Below are 23,526 nucleotides of genomic sequence, written 5' to 3' on the forward strand. Positions count from 1 at the left end.
TAAAATAGTTATCGTACTTGTTAGGTGCTTATTATGTGCCAAGCACTGTTCTAAACACTGGGTTAGATACAACTTAGTTAGGGACCCAATCCCTGTCCTACATGGGTCTCACATTCTTAATCCCCATTTTACAGATGAGGTAACAGAGGCCCAGAGAAGTGAAGTGACTTGCCCAGTGTCACAGAGCAGACATGTGGCAGAGTGAGAATTAGAACCCAGGTCCTTCTGACTCCAAGAGCCACGATCTATTCACTAAGCCTCGCTGCTTATCAATAATGGCATTTGTTAAGCACTTACTAGGTGCCAGGCACCGTACTAAGGACTGGGGTAGATACAAGATAATTGGTTGGACACAGTCCCTGTCCCACATGGGGCTCACAGTCTTCATCCCCATTTTACCGATGAGGAAACTGAGGCACAGAGAAGTTAACTGACTTGGCTATGGTCACACCACAGACGGCCAAACCCAAATTAGAACCAGGTCCTCTGATAGCCCCCAGCATGCTGTTCCTTTATGTTATATAAGACTGAGTCTTTTTTTTTGTATCACCTGCTAATGGAGATTGCAACTTTTTACACTGTTGCATTTGTTCTCCATAGGATTGTGCTGCTGTGGTTTATCTTGCTGTCACAATCTTCCCAAAGTCCCTTCTTCAAGACTGTAACCCATTTCTTATTTCTTGCTCAAGTTGAACAACCTTTTACTCTATTGCCTAACTGTTCACTACTATGCCATATTGTTTGATGTTAAAAGCATTTCTTCTGTCCGCCTTTTACATGATCAGCCTATTTCTGCTCACCAAAGAGCAGCTGTTTGAATATCCAGTAGACAAGACCCCATTATGCTTCTGATCCACTGGCTAAAGTTCAACAGCCAACACCAGGCAAACATCTTTGAGTCAGTGGCTCAGGAATTGTTTTATGCAGATGATTGTTAACCCACTCCATCAGAGATGCAAATGATCCATTTATACAAATGCACGCACACACACACAAGATTACACAGGTTGATTAGAATAATATGCTAAAGGCATTTACTTAGGAAAAAACCTAAAACAGTGAGGAATTTATTTTGAATCAAGGAGGATAGTTTAATAGGCAGGGTTTTAAACATCCAACATCTGGGGACACTTCAGAGTACACACATTTGTTGGTGTTCTTGTCACTGAGTTTCAAAAGCCACATTATAAGCATTCACATGTAAAACCTGCAAGGAATTTTCACAGCAAGCAGCAGATTCAGTGAGTGCAGAGTGCATGAACCTGCAGATAGATTTTTATATGAGGAACTTAAAAGGAATATCTCCATCCCCCTAAGGTGAAAGTATTCCAGCAGGGAATTATATCACCAGCACAAATACTGAAAACCACTTATTTCCACTCCCATTATCTCATAAATGCAAGAGAGGCAAATTGGAAAGGTATGAAGGATTACGGTTATTTATAAACCAAATATGGAAGCTCAACAATGATTTCGTGACAATATACTTACGAAATTCACACAAATGAATAATAATAATAATAATGGCATTTATTAAGCGCTTACTATGTGCAAAGCACTGTTCTAAGCGCTAGGGAGGATACAAGGTGATCAGGTTGTCCCACGGGGGGCTCACAGTCTTAACCCCCATTTTCCAGATGAGGTAACTGAGGCACAGAGAAGTCAAGTGACTTGCCCAAAGTCACACAGCTGACAATTGGCGGAGCTGGGATTTGAACACATGACCTCTGACTCCAAAGCCCGGGTTCTTTCCACTGAACCATGCTGCTTCTCCTTGGAACCCCCAACACACCTTCAACATGACAAGATGCCATGGATCTTTGGCTCCACTTTGGTTGGAACCACCAAAAACAAGCAGTTTTGGGTTTCAGACAGTCAGTCAATCGTATTTGAGCACTTACTGTGGGCAGAGGACTGTAATAAATGCTTGGGAGAGTAAAATATAGCCACCACATTTCAACCCACAATGAACTTCCTGTCACTGATGTGGAAAAAAGTGAACCCTAGAGATCCTATGATCGGCATCTGCAGATCCATTATGAGAAGCAGCATGGTGTAGTGGATAGAATGAGGCATAAGGACATAGATTCTAATCCTGGCTCAGCCACTTGTCTGCTGTGTGACCTTGGACAAGTCACTTCACTTCTCTGGGCCTCAGTTCCCTCATATGTAAAATGGGGATGAAGACCATGATCCCCATGTGGTTAGAACAGTGCCTGGCACATAGTAAGTATTTAACAAATACTATTGTTATTATTATTATTATTATCCATTTACTCTGGATAATCTTACATGGCTAGGTGATGATGGAGTCCCCCATCGCAAATCACAGACGAGCCTTGATCCAGGTATGAAAACTTTGAGACCTAGAACCTGAACAAAGTAACTGAGTATAGTACTATAATCCTCATCCCCACCAGCCACGTCCCTGCTGGGACTGTGAGTGCAAAAAGAGACTGGACAGGCAGGGATGTGGCACATAAGAGAAGCAGCATGGCCCAGTGGCTACAGCCTGTGACTGGGAGTCAGAAGAACATGAATTCTAATCCCTGCTCCACCACTTACCTGCTGTGTGACCTTGGGCAAGTCACTTAGTTTCTCTGTACCTCAGTTACCTCCTCTGTAAAATGGGGATTAAGGCTGTGAGCCCCATGAGGAACAGGGACTGTGTCCAACTCAATTTGCTTATATCCAGCCCGGCACATAGTAAGCATTTAATAAATACCACCAGAATTATTATCATATAGACTATAAGCTCCTTGTGGACAGACAATTTGACTACCAACTTTGTTAAACTCTCTCTCAAGCTCTGAGTACAGTACTTTGCACACAGGAAGTGCTCAATAAACAACTTTGATTGAGATACAAAGCTCATTTACGGTGAAAGGGTCCACAGCACAGTGGCTATGCTCTACTATGGAATCACAGACCAGCAGTTCACCTTGATCGCTGATACTGTCTCTGCTGCCCATTTGGGTTATCCTACTGAAGCTGTAGGCCACATAAAGCCCCCTATTTGGTTCTTCAATTAGAAACCTTAACCACTGAATGACTATCGCCAGCAGACATTCCCCTATATCTGGCTGCTTCACTGCCACAAATGTGGTGGAGTGGGGGCTAGATTTGGATGAGGAATATCATTTAATAATACTGTTCTTTACAACTTACACCTAGTCATCCTTCAAACTCTAAGCTATTCAAACATGCCAGCCAACTCTACCAAACTCAAATCTCCATTTATTAATTTTCTAGCTTCCATTTAGCAGGGTCACACACTGCTCAGCTGCTTATCAGCAAAAAGGGCATCACATTTAGCACTCTCTTCTACAGCCAAATGTGTTAAACTTTCGTCTATCTATATAAAGACATTTTAGCAGATTAAAACCCCTGAGGTGCCCCAAAAGAAAAAAAAAAAAACCTCTAAACATCAAAAGCCCCTTGCTGCTTGTAGAACAAAACATCCCTCATCTTTGATGGAGAACAGTACATGGCACATTTTGGTCTCAGTACAGTATATACTTGGTCCTATGCCCGACTGAGACTTTCTACCATATTTTGTGCTTTAGTCCAAGTCCTTTTCACACAATTCCAAAGATGTTAATTGCAGCCAAGCCATACTTTGGATAGGGCAGAGAAACTAAGAAATATCTGAGCTTAAAGCAGCATGGCCTAGTGAAAACAGCACAGCACCGGGAGGAGAAAACCAGTGTTCTAATTCCAGCTCTTTTGCTTGCTGGCTATGTGAACTTGAGCAGGTGATTTAACTGCTCTGTGCTTCCATTTCCTCATCAGTTAAATGGGGATTAAATACCCATTCTCCTTCCCCTACCTTAGACTGTGAATCCCCTGTGAGACAGAGAATGGGTCTGGTCTGACTGTAGTGTACCTCCCCCAGTGATTAGTATGTACCTAGCACAGAGCAAATGCTTAATAAATATTACCATTATTATTATTAGTTGTCCCCTACTGCTCAGCCTGGCTTCAGGAGAGAGTGTAACCTGTTCTTTTCAAGCCTACTTACATGAGAATTCATTTTAGATAAAATCTCACTGAAGTGAGTTCATTTTGTCACCACAAAATTGTGTCACGGTGTGGGAACCTTCGCTCTACAATGGATTGTATGGGAAATCAATTTTCAGAGCACTGTCCTGTTGATTGGAATAGGTATATTTTCCATCCTCATCCATTCAGCTTCCAATGTAACCCTGATCCTGCTTCTTTCTTCTTGAACACATCCACTATTTTCCCCTTCAGACTGTTTTCTTTTTACTTTCTCATTACTATCCTCTCCCTTGACCTGCTCGACATATATTTTATGTCGCTTGAGCTTTCCTTCTTGGTACAGCTCTTCAACTTGATTTTCTTCCTTTCCTTCTCTTGCTACCTCCCTCCTACTATCTTGTAATTTTGATTGCCATCCATCAGAGTTCTGGGATCCGTTGAGGATGGATTGATGGCTGGGGCTTATCTTCCAGTTTAGAAGGGGAGGCAGACAGTAAAATAAATTACTGATCCTTTTTCTAGAATGTCGCTCTGGGCATGCTTCTCATTCCTCAAAACCCTCCAATGTTTGCCCATCCTTCTACACAATGAAAAGAAACTCCCAGCCATCTGCATTAAAGCACTCAAACGGCTCTCTCCCCGCTATTTATCCTTGATCTTCTCCAGCTACACCCTACTTCCCACACCTCTCAAGCCAACCTTCTCGTTGTGTCTCATTCTCGTCTCTACTACTGGCAACCTCTTGCTCACATTCTCTCCTGTGCCTGAAACTCTCTTTCCTTCTATCTAGCAGATTACTGCTCTCCCCATCTTCTAGGTCCTACTGAAATCACATCTCCCCAAGGTGATGTTTTTTGAATAATCTGTCATTTCCCCACCCTAAATCCTACAGAATTTCCACTTCAGCACTTGACACATAGTCTAACGATGCGTACTGTCCCATGGTATGGGACAAGGAAGTAAATAATGAAATCAAAAGCAGTAGTGTGTATTGTGGGAGGCTCAAAAGCAGAGCATGGTGCTCAAACATTTGAGCAGTAGGGAGGTGAGAAACAGCAGGAGGCAAGTCAGTTTGGCTTGCAGCAATTAGAAAGGCAACAACTGTCTTGGGGCTGAGGCTTTAGGGACATCAGGACACTAAAAGAGAGAAAGGAAAAATGATCCAGGCACTGCAGGTAACAAATACAACAGTGCAGCAAAGTTATCCTTTCATGCACATAAAGTGGAGAGATTGGTGTTATCAGCCTCACCAGCAGAGGCTGATAAAATCTCACTGTCGACAGTGTCATTTTTCAACCCAATGGATACACACATGCATATATACACCCCCACATTCAATTTAAAATACTCATGCCTTGCCCATTGTTGCATGTATTTTTTACGGTATTTGTTAAGCACTTAATGTGTGTCAAATACTGAACTAAGCATTAGGATAAATACAAGATAATAGGATCAGACACAGTCCTTACCCCTCTCCTCAAGAAACTGCAGTGGTTGCCCATTCACCTCTGCATCAGACAAAAACTCCTCACCATTGGCTTTAAAGCACTTAATCCCCTTTCCCCCTCCTACCTCACCTCACTACTCTCCCACAACTACAACCCAGCCTGCCCACTTTGCTCCTCTAATGTTAATTTTCTCACTGTACTGCTTTGCACACAGTAAGCCACTCTATAAATATGACTCAGTCAGGCCTTTCCAGACTGAGCCCCCTCCTTCCTCTCCCCCTCCTCCCCCTCCCCATCCCCCTCACCTTACCTCCTTCACCTCCCCACAGCACCTGTATATATATATACCTCTGAAGGAGGTATATATGTATATGTTTGTACATATTTATTACTCTATTTATTTTACTTGTACATATTTATTCTATTTATTTTATTTGGTTAATATGTTTCATTTTGTTGTCTGTCCTCCTTCTAGACTGTGAGCCCGTTGTTGGGTAGGGACCATCTCTATATGTTGCCAACTTGTACTTCCCAAGCACTTAGTACAGTGCTCTGCACACAGTAAGCACTCAATAAATACGATTGAATGAATGAATGAATGAATGAATGACTTGATGAACGATTGAATAAATAGCATTCATGGTCTTAATCCCCATTTTACAGTGAGGTAATTGAGACACAGAGAAATTAAGTACCTTGCCCAAGTCACACAACTGACAAGTGACAGGGCTGAAATTAGAACCCAGGTCCTCTGACTCGCAGGACCGTGCTCTTTCCATTAATTAGGCCACACTGCTTCTCTGAAATACCACAATGATTCCTCCAAAAACTCCACTGTAATTTTGTCAGATAGATGGATGTTACATGAAGACTGTTCTCTAGTTCCTTAGCAGTGTTCCATCTAAAATGTGCAGTGCAATCACCCAGAAGAGCTGAATGCAATTTAAAATACTATGGTAATGGTTTTCTACATCATTACCAACACCACTGTTAGCATCAACAACATTTATTTGTGCAAAGGCATTTTGGGATATACTGCAAAGCAGGAGGTAAGCAGTCAGTCTTGCCCTCTAGGAGCTAACAGTTTAATTAGGGGCTATTGTCCTAACAAACAGAAAGCAGGTCAATTATCTTCAGAGTGATTGTATTAAAAAGAATATTTTGGCTGAAAAAAGCAAATTGAATCATGGTGAACTACAGCGTGACATTGGTTCTGCAGAAAGAAAAAGCTTTGATTGATTACTGAATCACCTATCAAACCAACCACTTATTTTTGCAAAAACCCTGGTTTTCTCCATTTAAATGTCAGTCCACAAAGGTCTATTTTTGTTTGGAAAAGTTGAGGGGCTCGAACCCTAGAATGATTTTTCTTGTTGCCCTTGGGAAGAATACTGAGGTGCTCAAAGAAGACATGACTGATGCTGAAGTTCGCTTATGCGTGTGTGTGACTGAAAAGTCTAATCAATGGTATTTATTGAGTGCTCACTGTGTGCAGAGCTCTGTTCTAATTCATTCATTTAATTGTATTTATTTAGCCCGTATAGTGTTCAGGGCACTGTACTAAACACTTGGGAGAGTACAATACAACAATAAACAGATGCATTCCCTGCCCACAATGAGCGTATGTTCTAATGCCTGACTCACAGTCCTGACCACACTGCAAACACAGACAATTTGTCTCTTGTTGTGCTGTTTTTTTTCAGAGCCCAGCCCTATTTTCACCTAGATGTCCTTGTCCCACAAGCCATACCAAGCTTCTGTTCAAAAAGAGGCCCCATTTTCATGATTGCAGTGTGCCAAGCTGGTCTAGTGAGGTCACTGACTTCCAGTGTTCAGCTGAGATGCAGCATTGTATGAGTTTTTGTTTCTCTGCATTCTTCAAACAATTCCTCCACCCTCTTTGTTTTTGGTCCCTAATTTTGCATCACCATACAGCAGATGTTTTGATATTCCACTGTCTTCCATTCTCTTCACATGTCCCACACGGCACAGCTGCTTTAGGTGAATATAGTTTCAGTGCTAGGGAACTGAATTCATTCTAAGATTTCATTTGTTTTGAAGAATCAAATGTTTACTACAGTTAAATGGACATGTCAGGTAACTTACCATATGTTCGGGATTTCCCTACTTGCATCCATTATGACAGTGAGAGCAAGTTGTTATTTTTCATCAATCAGTTGAATAGAATCAGCAATCTATTACTGGAAAGGCTAAAGTGCATTGGTATGCATCCATTTTTATGTTTCCTTACTTTTTATGGCAGAAAACATAGTATTCTCCATGAAGTCACAAAGCTGTATAAATCACCCCCAGGTAAAAAGATTATTCATTCCAAGTTGTTCTGTGATTTTGTATGTGTCTTTCTCAATTTGGATTTAATAAAACAAACTTTCCATTAAGCATTTCAGATTCAAAGGTAAAATCATTTCTGGATTTGTAATTTCACATATTTCCTCGTGGATACAATGATTCAACACTAATTACCAGCCATTAGCCATTATGAGCCCCCTGTAAGGAATATGTTACTGTACAGAATCCTCATTGATCACAAACTCTATTAAGAACACTTCTTCCAAAATATCCTGAAAGTATACTATGCATTTTTGTACTCACAGCCAGCTAACTATGGCACTTTTGATCATACTCTATTTCTTAAGCACTCACCCACATATATTTGACTCTTTTTTTTCCCCTCATCTATAAATTATTTTAGCGCTTACTTCCCCCCAACCAAGCAGACTTTATATAAAGATGATGTTTCCCTGTGGTACTGGAAGGTTGAATCTTATTCCGCAAAAGAGTCTTAAAGTTATTTTTTCAAGATGAAGTCTGTTCTGGAGACTTCAAAGACTTCTGCCACATCAATTGTTTTGAACAATAAATTGTGTTTTGGGTCAGCTGTTTGCCTTTAGTTTTCCGGGATTTTTCTCCCAGAAAAACTGTGTCCTCCCTGTGTCCTCAGGGGTGGGGATTTTGCATGATCAATCTATTATACCCTCCCAAACACCCTGGGCACAATGACTTGCACAGAATAGAAGCTCCATAAATACCAATGATAGACTGATTGACTATTCTCTTTGAGATATTTAAAACAGTGTCACTCCATTTCTAGTATTTCAAAACACTTGAGGTAAGTTGATTCGTTCCTCTGGCAATAACACTTACAGATGGACATAATGAACAAGAGATCTGCCCAGAATTATCTAACATACCAATGGATGAGAGGGACAGCAACAGAAAAAATGTGGAGAGAAGAAACACAGTAAAGGCAATATACATGGTCAGAGAGAAACATTCCATATTAACCCTGCTATCCTAATTCTAATTTCTTTATGACACCTTCGTGATTTTCATTTTCTTTCAAGTCCACAAAACACTGAAGGAAAGAGAAAGCAAGCTAAATATCTGAGTCTAGTTATTGCTTGCTCTTGAAAGTTTGGTGGATTAGTTCCAAAGCTCTTTTTCCTTTAACCATTATGTATTAAGTGCTTAAGTACAGTGCTCCGCATACAGTAAGTGATCAATAAATATCACTTACTGATTGAATGATTTTAACCAACAATATTTCCACATCACAATAAAACCACCTTGTGAAGTTTTTGTTTATCATTTAGAATCCTCAAATGAAATCATTCATGAAAATCCAATAACAGAAATGCGTTTTCTGAATATTTTTGCATGAATTCACTTTATTTTCAAAAAGAAAGAACTCTTCAATAAAAGAAAATATGGAAAGACAGGTTCTTACAAAGTGTCAGAGGCAAATAATAATCATCATCATTTTGGTACTTGTTAAGCACTTCCTGTGTGCCAAATACTGGGGCAGATGAAAGGTAATCAGGTTTCCCCGTGGGGCTCACAGTCTTAATCCCCATTTCACAGATGAGGCAACTGAGGCACAGAGTAGTTAAGCAGTTTGTCCAAGGTCACACAGCAGTCACGCGGTGGCGCTGGGATTAGAACCCACGTCCTCTGACTCTTGCGCTGTTTCTCTAAAACCTAAATGGCTGAAATCGGATTAGGGACGCTATTCAGTGAGCACTAGGAGATTGCTTCTCTGAAAAGAATAAGGTGGGATAGATAACAATCTAGTTCAGAATTATGGATTTCATAGGATTATCATTAATACATACACACCCCTTCCTCATGCTTTGCAAAAGGGGAGAAAAATACTAGAAAACTAAAGGCAAACAGCTGACCCAAAACACAATTTATTGTTCAAAACAATTGATGTGGCAGAAGTCTTTAAAGTCTCCAGAACAGATTTCATCTTGAAAAAATAACAAGACTCTTTTGTGGAATAAGATTCAACCTTCCAGCACCACAGGAAAACATCATGTTTATATAAAGTTTGGATTTCTGTAGGACTTGAAAGTGAAAAAGAATCCGCATAGCCAAGATATAAGGCACACTTTTTCTAGGACCACATTTTGAGCCTCCTATGTTTTTTCAATTCCATAAGAGCATAAGTTGAAAATTTAAAGGACTTGCTTAAACTTCGAAATCGCTGTTGAAAATCCCTCAGTATTTAAGTAATTTAAGAGTCTATGAAATACAAGGCAATTTAAGTAGCTATGGAGAGAAAGCAGTATCCCTTCGGAAATTAACAACTGGTTCAGAAAACTGAATAGATGGAGTCTACCATCAGGAACGATAAATTTGTTCATTCAATCATATTTATTGAGTGTTTACTGTGTGCAGAGTGCTGTACTAAGCACTTGGGAAGTACAATTCAGCAACAAATAGAGACAATCCCTGCCCACAATGGGCTCACAATCTAGAAGGGGGTAGCCTGGGACCTGAGACTTCCTGTTAAGAAGAATCCATTACCATACTATATCTTGCACAGCCTAACTGCACTCTCTCGTCCACTCCAGTCATGTTCCTGCTGAGGTCTGTCATGCAACGAGTAAGTAGGCAGGCAGTTAGCATCACCTTGCCAAGTGCTTGGGTGGTTTTCACTCAAATTAGCCAGTTATCAGCAGAAGATGGATTGGTACCCTGATTCCCAGACCAGTGATCTTTCCAGTGGACCAACACAAGAGTTCTGAAGACTTTGTCTCCAAGAACAAAGACATTATGTAATACTGGGAGTAAACTACTTGCGAGCCGTTACATTTCATGGTATGTGAGAAGAGTTTGGAGTACTATCCTTCAAATGACTTCCTCCAGGATTAAGGCAGAAGAGTAAGTCCAGGCTGGAGAAGGGAAAGACAGAAGGCCTATTATCAACTCTTTTGTATTGTACTACCCCAAACTCTTAGTACATTCATCCATTCGTACTTATTGAGCAGTTTCTGTGTGCAGAGCAATGTAATAAGCACTTGGGAGAGTACAATATTGTATTGTACAATGTAGTACAGTGCTCTGCGCATGGTAAGTGCTCAAAAAATACCATTGATTGATGTATTTTTTTGATGCATAGAAACTCTGCCCCTGTGCAACCTTCAAATTCTATTGCTTCAGCATTTCATTGTTTTATCTTGAATGCTTAACTTGTACTACACGACATAATTTGTTCCTCATTTCTAAAAATGATGTAGCTGAGTGTGGCTTAAAATATTGGTCTGTGGATGACATGTCTTTCTGCACTGTTTGCACACTGATAGTTCCTGTTTGTCCTAATGAGTAAGTACCGTACAGGATATTTCTCGGTTTGGGAGCCTGCCTCTTGCATCCCAGTCGCCACAAAATCTTGTTAACATATATTAACATATATTGTGTTGCCAACTTGTACTTCCCAAGCGCTTAGTACAGAGCTCTGTACACAGTAAGCACTCAATAAATACGATTGAATGAATGAATGAATACCGGCTGTGTGACCTTGGTTAAATCACATAACTTCCCTGGGCCTCAATTCCTTCATCTGTAAAATGAGGATTAAGACTTTGATCCCCATGGTGGGCTAGAACTGTGTCCAATCTGATTAACTTGTATCTACCCCAGTGCTTAGGACAGTGCTTGGTACATAGCGAGCACTTAACAAGTACTATTATTATTATTATCATTAAGAAGGAAGAGGTTTGAGGCAGGGAGGCTATTTTGGTAAACCAACTGTGAGGGGAAAAAGGCTTGGACTAGGGCAGGTTGTAAGAGCAGAGAGGAGAGGAGGAGGCAGAGAAATATTCCAGAGCTGTAATCAGCCAGGAAGACAAATTGTAGGTGGTAAATGTCAGAGAAATCAAAGGTGAGATTCAGCTTGCTCACTTCTGGTATAAGAAAGCTGAGGGAGTTGTCTAAATATAAATACTTTATAGTTATTAATAATAATAATGGTTTTTGTTAAGTGCTTATATGTGCAAGGCACTGTACTAAGCACTGGGGTAGATACAAGGTAATTGGGTTGGACAAAGTCCCTGTCCCACTAGGGGCTCACTGTCTTAATCCCCACTTTACAGATGAGGTAATTGAGGCACAGAGAAGTAAAGTGATTTGCCCAAGGTCACACAGCAGATAAGTGGCAATCAGGATTAAAACCCATGACCTTCTGACTCCAAGGCCTGTGATTTATCCACTATGTCATGCTGAATTCTTTTTGGCTTTCCCCTTCTAGATGTAAGCTCATTGCAGGCAGGGAAGTGTTATATTGTACTCTCCCAAGCACTTAGTACAGTGCTTCACACACATATAATATAATAATCCACAGGAAAGTATCATCAATGGAAGAAGATAATCATTGCTTTAAATTATACATGGGGAGAACAAGAGTATCTATTTCAAAGTCTGTCTCTCCCATTTGATTCTAAACTCCTTGAGGACAGGGATTGTGTCCACACTATTCTCCCAAGTGCTAAGTACACTGTGCACTACTGATCTATTGATATGCCATCAAATCGTATTTATTATTATCATTATATTTATAAAGTGCTTATGCTGTTCTAAACCACTGGGGTAGAGACAAGTCAATCAGGTCAGACATAGTCCCTGTCCCACATGAGGCTCACATTCTAACTAGGGGGAGTGAAGACATCAATCAATCAATCAATCGTATTTATTGAGTGCTTACTATGTGCAGAGCACTGTACAAGCACTTGGGAAGTACAAATTGGCATCACATAGAGACAGTCCCTACCCAAGAGTGGGCTCACAGTCTAAAAGACATCAAATCCCTTTTTTACAGATGAGGAAACTGAGCCACAGAGAAGTTAAATGACTTGCCCAAGGTCACAGAGGACCTTGGGTTCATGGGTTCTAATCCCAGCTCCACCACATGTCTGCTGTGTGACCTTGGGCAAGTCATTTAACTTCTCTGAGCCTCAGTTATCTCATCTGTAAAATGGGGATTAAGACTGTGAGCCCCACGTGGGACAACCGGATTACCTTGCATCCCCTCCAGCTCTTAGAACAGTGCTTTGCACATAGTAAGCACTTAACAAATGCTATTATTATTATTATTATTATTATTATTATTATTATTATTATTATTATGTGTCAGGCACTGTACTAAGTGCTGGGGTACATACAAGCTAATCAGGTTGGACATAGTCCATGTCCTATAAAGGACTCACAGTTTCAATCCTCACTGAATCCCCATCTCCACTGGGCCACACTGCTTCCTCTTTAGATTGTGTAAATTGTGATTTTATGAGGTCTTCATTTAGCGGCTTTCCCTTGCCTCACCTATCTCTAGCAGAATTTTGCTACTTCAAACAGGGTAGGGATTGTCTCTGTTGCCGAATTGTACTTTCCAAGTGCTTTGTACAGTGCTTTGCACACAGTAAGGGCTCAATAAATACGACTGAACGAATGAATCACTTGAAACATGAATCTGAATCTTTACCTGCTGCTTGCATAGACAACTGCAAGGACAGGTTTCCAAGGAGTTTCCACTCTGTAGTGCAAACACCAGGAACATCAAACAGGCCGTGGATACAATCAGAATGCAATGCCTAGACAAGCTTGTTCGTTTCTTTCAACCAAAACGAAAAGATTGATGCAGCGATATATCCTTGATTTGATAATCTTTCATGATGAATGCATTTTTAAGCGTGAACTCTTGATGGCTTCAGGATTTAGTTTGCAAACAAAATTAAATGGGCTATTTCATTTTAAGTTTTCATGACCAGTTCTTCTCTACTCACTAGGTCTGAAGTGTGATAATAATCCTCACCTGAAACGGACTGTAAAACATTAAAAATGGGTGAAAATCAGAGTGCTGGTGGTTGGTATGCTTCACATTAGTATTCATTTCGTGATTTTTATCCCCCTCCCCCCACTGGTATTGCCTCCACCCCACTCACCATGGCAACTAAACAACTGAAGCCTCAGGATGGAAAAATACTTGGAAATATCCCCTGATGCTAAAATTGGTTTTGTTTTCACTGCAACACACGGAGCAATTGAAGGAGGACAGACAGCACCCTCATTTCTGTTGGAATCACCCAGCAGGGGACTTGAGGATGGCACGGGGAAGAACAGAGAAGAAAGTGGAAAAAAAAATCAGTTCTGTGTTCTTTTATCCACATAGTTCACGTGATGGAGATGGAAGGGTTAAGCCACACGAGTGCCTACATTTTGTCAGGATGGTCCAGCCAACACGAGAATGAATCCATCAGGAAAGCCTCCGAATTAACCAACTGTTGCCTAAATTAATCAAAAATACAATGATGGGGCAAATTGTCCATGACTACAGGATTAGGGAGAGGTCACTGAAAGACTTAAGGAAGGGATAAATATTATGGAATGTGTCCTGAGCTAAATATTATGGATGTCATACTTATAATGAGAAGTAGCATGGCTCAGGAGAAAGAGCACGGGTTTGGGAGTCAGAGATAACGGGTTCAAATCCTGGCTCTGCCACTTGTCAGCTGTATGACTTTGGGCAAGTCACTTCACTTCTGTGTGCCTCAGTTACCTCATCTGTAAAATGGGGATTAAGAACGTGAGCCCTACCTGGGACAACCTAATCACCTTGTATCCTCCCCAGCGCTTAGAACAGTGATTTGCACATAATAATAGCATTTGTTAAGCGCTTACTATTATTTACCGAGCACTGACCAAGGGCAAAGCACTATGTTATAAGGGTCTGGGAAGTGCAACAGAAACAAAAGACATGTGCTCTGCAGCAGAGGGCTTAGGAGACTCTGCCTTACTATAGATCACTTGCTCAGGCCACGTGTGTTAACCTGGTACATAAGTGTTGCAGGGGTAGAGCTCAAACTTCTGGGACTTGACTTCCCTCTCTATGACTGGAAGCTGTTTATGGACATCTGATTAGCACAGTGCTCTGAAAACAGTAAGCACTCAATCAATGTCAGTGATTGATGGATTGACGATGAGGGGTGTGGTGTGCCGCTCTTCAACTAAAGTGTTCCAAAAAGAGAGAATGCTAAATTCTGCTGGTGCAGAGAGAGGCCAAAGGTACTTGACTACTGCTTCTACCTGAATTTGTGCCTGCATCGAGTACTACCAAGTCCACATTATATCACCATTCATTGGCCAGACCATAAATGCAAACCGATAAGTGTGAAGTCTAAAGAGTTCGCTGGTAACTTGAGTGTGCAAACTTCCCTCCCTAGCCCCTAGACGGTTCCTGTTTGAGCGATATGCTCTAAGTTGCTTCGTGACAAATCTGCTGAGAGCCAGCTGTTTGCCTAGCTTTCTTTACACTCCTGGCAAATACTCCCAAATGGAAGACATGCAGATCCAAAGCATTCCCTTCTCATCACAGTTAGCCCTATGCAAATACCAAAGTGAGAAATGTCCCAACACAAAGTGTAGAGGAAAAGTAAATATGCAACCAAGTTCCCTGGCTGTAAATTAGTAGTTGAGTAATGATAGTGTTTCTATTTGCAGAGGAATTGCAAGATACTGCTCTTCATATTTACTGACTATTGAAAGAAGTTGTTAGTTGGGGGAAGGGAGGGTCAATACTTCAGGAGATCACTGATCTAAAATAAACACAAATATCTGTGAAGCTCTGCAGGGGCACCAGTAACCTTTTATCATTGAAATCGACATCCCTAAATTCTGGAGGCTAGATTTACTGGAAGCAGATTGAAGAAGAAATGAGAAGGGAAGTTAAAAATCCATAAATATTAGTCTGTATTATTCTATGCAGTGTCCACACATGTTAAGCAGCAATGCATATGTAAAGCAACAGTGGCTGCTTTCATTCTTACACAGTTTTAATATGCCCACAGCTAGGATGCTTTGGCCTTTCTAACATTTCTATACTACTAATAATACCTATAGTATTTGTTAGGCACGTACTATGTGTCAAGCATTCCACTAAAAATTGGGGTAAATAAAAGATAAAGAGATTGGACACAGTCCTTGTCCCATATGGGAATCATGGTCTAAGTAGGCAGGAGTAGGATTTAATCCCCATTTTACAAATCACGAAACTAAGGCATAAAGAAGTTAAATAAATTGTGCCGGGAGACGAATGGCAAAGCTGGGAATGGCGAAGCCCTTGCTCATTGCATTAGAAAAATCTCTTACATGTAAAAATGATTGTGGACTAAGGTAGAGAGCAGATGTTTTGTTCAAAAGTATGCCTTTTAGAGGAAACCTTTTGGAAAAAGGATTGATTTAATTCACAGAAAAAAATGTTAGGTCAAAACTCCCATTCAAATGACAATATCTTGGGAAAATTAGCTATAAAAACAGGAATTTTGCATTTTCATCATCTCTTCTCTCCTAATAAAATCTCACCTATTCACAGGTTTTCGATAATGGGAGATTCTTCCATTATCTTCCAGATCTTCCAGATTCTTCCAGATTCTTCAAGATCATAACCCTCATCTTACTGGAGCACTGACTATTTCCTAAGCAGGACACGCTGAAGTAAAAGGGTCATCATATCCCCAGACTGGAGTTTACAACCAGGTAAGCATGCCCCAATCTCTTCCAATCAAGCCCTGCACCCTCTCATTTCTCTTTAAATTTTCTTACTTCTTCCCCCCAGCCCCCCACTCATACTGTGATTTTGAACGTTGTTATTATTTCCCCATGGTTCCTTTTTTGTTTTTTTTTTTAATGGTATTTGTTAAGTGCTTACTATATTCCAGGCTCTCCACTAAGCACTGAGGTAGATAGAAGCTAATCAAGTTGGACACAATCCATCTCCTACATGGGACTCACAGTCTTAATCCCCATTTTACAGATGAGGTAACAGAGGCACAGAGAAATGAAGTGACTTGCCAAGATCAGGGCAACAGCAGACAGGTGGTGGAGCCAGGATTACAACCCAGGTCCTCTGACTCCTAAATCTGCACTCTATCCACCAGGCCATGTTGCTCTTATATATCTTCCTTCACCTCCAAATTCCCAATTCATTTCCCATCCCCATGTCTTCTCCACAGCACCATTTCTTCTTTACCTGTTTGATGACCACGGCCCAACCCTTCTCTAATGGCAGCCAATGGAACCGGCTAGATCTGGGCAGGTTGGGATGGAGCTTGGAGGGGGAAGGAAGCCATGATCCCCTACCAAAAAGGTCTTCCCCCTTTCCTCACAAAACTAACTGGTTGAGGAGAAAAGGTCAGCGTAATTCTTGTGACCCATGTCCATTTCATAAAAGCATAAGCCAGCTTGTTAAATGAGCGCATCGGTTTTATTCCAAATGGGGGCCACATTGGTACAAAGCAAGGGGTCAGTTTAGCCCTGGGCAATCAGTGACTTTCCAGAGCAGAACCGGAGAGAAGAATGGATGGCTCAGGACATGAGCGCTTACAACAGTGCTTGACACATAGTAAGCATTATTATGGTAAGTAAATACCATAAAAGAGTCTGTGAGAGCCAAAATAAATTAAAGGCACATACTACTGATTATTAGCATCATTATTATTAATATTTTTGTTAAGGGGTTATTAAATGTCAAGCACTGTTCTAGGCACTTTGGTAGATACAACTTCATCAGGTCACTGGGGCTCATGGCCTAAGTAGGAGGGAGAACAGGCAGTGAATTCCCATTTTACAGATGAGGAAACAGGCACAGAGATGTTAAATGACTTGCCCAATGTCACACAGCAGACAAGTGGCAGAGCTGGATTAGAACCCAGGTCCTCTGATTTCCAGGCCCATGCTCTCTCTATAATACCATACTGTTCCTCTACAAGGAAATATTAATTCCCAGGGCATTTTTGCCCTTTTGCCTATGAAACAGCAATACCTTTTGTGTCTAGCAACTGTATTATATTGTACTCTCCCAAGCACTTATTACAAAGCTCTGCACACAATAAGAACTCAATAAATACGGTTGATTGACTTTTACATTCTGAACTTTGAATAATCCTATCTAGGAAGGCACTGCTCATTTTGAATGGGGAAGGGGACTAGAAAAGACACACCTAAAACATCCCTTGCCTCTTGCAAACTAGGAGTCACTGATGTATGCTGACTGATAGACCTTAGAGGATATTCGTATTACCGTTGCTCTATTATATATAAAATGCTCAAGTGATCCTCACTTGTTGCACTTATGGGCTTTCACTTTTTTCAAAACCAATCTCTCAGAGCGGCCACCAAACCATTCAGACAACTGAAGGTCAAATTACTGAAGAGTGAAGACACCTGCAAGAGGCCCCATGACATACCAAAGCCACCCTTTGGGGGCAAGAAACCATATCTGTCGCTACAATTTTTTGTGTGTGGTATTTGTTAAACACTTACTATATGCCATGCACTGTACTAAGTGCTGGAATAGATACAACACAATCAGGTCTGTGTCCACAGTCTTAATCCCCACTTGAAGAATGAGGTAACAGGCACAGAAAAATTAAGTGACTTGACCAAGGTCACCCAGCAGACAGGTGACAGAGCTGGGATTAGATCCCATGTCCTCCAACTCCTAGGCCCATGCTCTTTCCACTAGGTCATGCTGCTTCCCAACTGTGATGGAGTGGGTGTTTAGATAAAATGTTGCCTGGATGTTAAGACTGTGGACTCTCTGAGCAGATAGCAATAATAATAATAATGATAATGATGGCATTTATTAAGCATTTACTATGTGCAAAGCACTGTTCTAAGCGCTGGGGAGGTTACAAGGTGATCAGGTTGCCCCACGGAGGGCTCAATAAGACTGTTTGGATGAGAATGACTTAAATCAAATAATTACATTGTCAAAATTGGAAGCTCCTCCTCATGCTGGCAAAATATATTTGTGAAAGCTTACCTTGTTTTATAAAGATCCTCTTAGGAAGTACATATGTTCAATAGTCTACCTAAAATCAGAAAAGGTCAAGTGCAAGCAGACCCATAAAAAAACAAGGATTTTGTTGCTTCCTGGAATAATATACCCAAGTCCAACCCATAGAACCAATGAGGGATATTCAGGGATTTCACAGTAAAGGAGATAATCTTGAGATGGTAACGATACATCAATTTCCTTAACATGTTTACACCACTGTGAAAGAGCAGTTAATTAACCAGCATATGAAGACATGACCTTTGGACAGCATTTAATGAAGCAGCTACTACTGTTTTAGCCATGGACGGTAAAGTTTGCAGATCTGCTGAGAGCTATGAGCGGGAAGTAAATCTAGATGAGTTCTTCCAGAACAAACAGTCATAGCACAGGATTTAAAATATGCCTACACTGAAGACAGAAAAATAGTCTTGTGGAAATCATCGTGGAATCTCATTGCTCTTGCTAAGAAGATCCTAGGCAAACTCCTCCTGACCTGGTTACTGATGATAATTGCTAACCTTGAAATGGGGCTTTAACATGCCTGGACTGTACCCATCACTGAAGCTCTGAGGTCTTCTCCCAGAAATAGCATACTGCACTTTTTTTTTTTGCAGAATTGTTGTTTTCTGAATTCTCCTCTACCTGTTAGATTGTGAGGCCACTGTGAACCATGGACCATGTCTAAGACAACGTCCTTAACTCCTTCCCTGTATTTAGTGAAGCGCCTGGCACATTGTAAGTGCTTAATAAACACCTGAATAACTATTGTTACTTTTCTGAAGCATATTTATCATTTCCACATAAAATTAGAGTATGAATCGGTGACAAACAGTCAAATGTTCTTTAATTTCTAAAACCCCTGATCTGGGCACTGATCTCAGGCATTCATTTGACTACTTCTAGTAAGTTCCAAATGCTACTACGTAGGTATCCAAATATCCATTTTCCCTAATGGATGCAATTGAGATTTTGAGGGAGTTATCGGCAAAATATCAAACAGTAATGTCCTTTCTCACTAGAGGTCTAATATTTACCAGCAAGGAAAATGAGAGCCATATGGACAAAGCCACAAGAGATTATTAATCAGTTCCCGCTAAATTTCTGGACAACAATTAACAGAATCACAGCACGATATTCCCACTATTGACCCCTAAAGGGTGGCTAATCAACAGCATATGTGTTATTTAAACCAGCATGCCCCTTTAATTAACAACTCTGAGGTGTGCACTTTGCTTTGAATTTGGTTAGAGCTGTGCTTTTTGTCTAGAAATAAACTGTTCCAGAATGGACTGTTTCTGGCTGTAGTATCGGTAGGAAAGGGGCACAAGAGAAAGAGAGAGAGAAAAAAAAATATTCCTTAAATATATGGGTTCCAGCCCCTGGTCCTGAGAAGTTCTAAACAGGTGTTAGATTGTGAGAGGAGCAGGAATCAACTCCAATAATAATAATAATGATATTTGTTAAGCTTTTACTATATGCCAGACACTCTAACAATAATAATAATAATGATGTTTTTTGTTAAGCTCTTGCTATGTGCCAAGCACTGTTCTAAGCACTGGGAGAGATACAAAGTTATCAGGTTGTCCCAGATGGGGCTCACAGTTTAATCCCCATTTTACAGATGAGGTAAATGAGGCACAGAGAAGTTAAGTGACTTGTCCAAAGTCACACAGCTGATAAGTGACAGTCGGGATTAGAACCCACGACCTCTGAATCCCAAGCCCGTGCTCTTTCCACTGAGCCACACTGCTTCTGAGCTAAGCGCTGGGGTGGATACAAGCAAATCAGATTGGATACAGTCCCTGTCCCACACGGGACTCACAGTCTCAAACCCCATTTTACAGAGGAGGTAACTGAGGCCCAGAGAAGTGACCTGCCCAAAGTCACACAGCAGACAAGTGGCATAGTAAGAATTAGAACCCATGACCTTCCAACTCCCAGGCCGGAGTTTGCAGTATAGCATTTCCTCCTGCCTTCAGGACTTATCTACTCGTATGACCCACCAACACATCAAACTAACTGTGTCCAGAACAGGACTCACTTTCCCTCCCAAACCCTATCCACCATGTTTTTCCCCTCACTATAGACAATACCACTACCTTCCCTGTCTCACAGGCCCATAACCTTGGAAATTGTCCTTGACTCATCTCTCATTCAACCCACATACCCAATATGTCACCCCATTCTGTCGGTTCTACCTTTCTAACATCACTAAAATCTGCCCTTTCCTCTCCAAAGCTGCTACTATACTGATCGAATGATCGAAGCACTTATCCTATCCCACCTTGACTACTGCATCTGCCTCCTCACTGACCCCTCTGCCTCCTGTCTCTCCCCATTCCACCCCAAACTTCACTCTGCTGCATGAATCATTTAAAAAAAAAATGTAGTCCACATCTCCCCACCCCTCAAGGACCTCCGGTGATTGTGCATCTATCTCCATATCAAAAAAAACTTGCTTACCATCTGCTTTAAAGCACTTGATCAGTTTACCATCTTTTTTTTAAAAAAAAATGGCATTTATTAAGGGCTTGCTATGTGCAAAGCGCTGTTCTAAGCGCTGGGGAGGTTACAAGGTGATCAGGTTGTCCCACGTGGGGCTCACTGATCTACTACAGCCCAGACTCATTTTGCTCCTCCTAGGCCACCTTGCTCACCATGCCCCAATCTCTATTTTGCCAGACAGCTTTCCCACATTTTGCCTCTTGCCTGGATCTCCCTCCCCCTGCATAAAGAACAGACCACCACTCTCCCCACCTTCAATTCCTTCCAAGCGGCCTTCCTTGACTAAGCCCTCTTTTTCCCAGCTACCTCTGAGCTGACCTTCGGTCATTTGATATTCATTCCACCCTCAGCCCTAGTGCACTTATGTATATACCTATACATTTTATATTATGAATGATTTATTTATATTCAAATGCATTTCCCCCTGTAGCTCGTTGTGGCCAGGGAATGTGTCTTAGACACTCTACTGTACTCTACCAAGAGCTTAGTATAGTGCTCTAAACACAATAAGGGCTCAATAAATACCATGATGATGATGAATAACAATTTTGGTACTTGTTAAGTGCTTACTATGTGCTAAGCATCATACTAAATACTGGGGTAGATGTAAAATAAGCAAATCGGACACAGTCCTCATCCCACATGGAATTAGCAGTCTAAGTGGGTGGGAGAACAGGTTTCTAATTTTCATTTTACAAATGAGCCCGATGTTGGGTACGGAACTGTCTCTGTTGCCAAATTGTACTTTCCAAGCGCCTAGTACAGTGCTCTGCACACAGTTAGTGCTCAATAAATAAAATTGAATGAATGAATGAAATTAGAAAATAGACACAGAAAAATGACTTGCCCGCAGTCAGAATTCAACCTTGGTGGACTACTAAAAGGTTGAGGGGGGCATGGACTTATTTATCTTTGGTGACCAAATTTATGAACCCCACAGCCTCAAGCCATAACACTAGGAGATCCCATTTCAGTCAAAAATGGCATTCAAAATGATGTCCTAAAACGGTTCTAAAAAAGCTTAAAGATACTAAATGAGTATAAATTATCATTATTTCTAAGCTTGTTAACCTGGATGAGACTGTTAGACTTCCTCCAGATCTACTATAAATCAAAGAGGAAAAATCTTTTGGGAATGTCTCCCTTAGAGTAACTAGAATGAGAAATATGCACAATTTTTTGTTTGAAATTTCAGCTCATTGAAAACGAATTTCAAGCTGTGGAATTTCTAAAGATTGACTAAGTTTTAAAACGCAAAAGTAGAAAAAACAACTACAGTGATTTAGTGGGTGTGTGAATTTTTCTAAAATGCCTCTATGGAAAGCTTTTCTGGAAAGAGCACCATCTTGTTTAATTGGTCCATGTTTTTATTGCAACAGGGAAATATAGGTTTAGCCCATCTGAAACATTTAAGTTCAATAAAGATATTGCTGTCTTTTCATAAATAAATAAAAACATGATAAGCACTTTTTCCAAGAACATAACTTAGTAATACTCTATGAAACCCTGACATCCAAAGGGTAAAACTAATCTGATGATGGAAATATGAGAGAAAAACAGAGAAGCAACACGGCCTAGTGGGTAAAGTACAGGCCCGTAAGTCAGAGGATTTGGGTTCTAGTCCCGGCTCTGCCACTCGCCTTCTGTGTGACCTTGGGCAAATCAACTTCTCTGGGCCTCAGTTATGTCATCTGTAAAATGGGGATTAAGGCTGTGACCTATATAGGAAAGGGAGTGTGCCTATCCTGATTATCTTGGAACTATCCCAGAACATTCCTAGCTTGGGCAAGTGGCAAGTGAGTGGAAGGCAATCTGCTACAAGTCAAAACTCACCCATATTGGGCAGCAGCGGCATGGGAGAGATTTGAGGGCAGAGGCTCGAGTTTACTGCATGGAAGGTGGCAAAGGTAAACCATTTCTGTACTTTTACCAAGAAAACTCTAAGACTACACTGGCAGAACGATTACAGATGGAGAGCGGGGCGTTCTCCGTAGTGTCTCTATGGGTCGGAAATGACTCGACGGCATAAGACAAGATCCCAGTACAGTGTCTGGCGCATAGTAAGCATTTAACAAAAACCATTAAAAAATTTAAAAAACCCATCTCACTCCATAGTTTGATGAGACAGGGGTGAGGAAAAAGGAGATGAATATAAAAGAACATAAGGATTTTAGTCCTATGATGCCTGCTTGCTATATTATTTGGCTCAGATTCTTGATCCTCTTCCAGCAAGTAACTATTTGTTTTTCTCCTTCCTGGAATTGGAACCTGGGGCTTCTGGTCCCTAGTCATGGTCATGCTTCATCCCAATGACTTAATCAATCATATTTATTGAGCACTTACAGCGTACAGAACACTGTGTTAAGTGCTTGGGAGAGTACAATATAACACTGTCCACAACAAGATTACAGTTTAGAGGGGGAGACTTTTTTCAAGTAT

The sequence above is a fragment of the Tachyglossus aculeatus genome, chromosome 17 (assembly GCF_015852505.1).
Source record: "Tachyglossus aculeatus isolate mTacAcu1 chromosome 17, mTacAcu1.pri, whole genome shotgun sequence".
Classification (NCBI taxonomy): domain Eukaryota; kingdom Metazoa; phylum Chordata; class Mammalia; order Monotremata; family Tachyglossidae; genus Tachyglossus; species Tachyglossus aculeatus.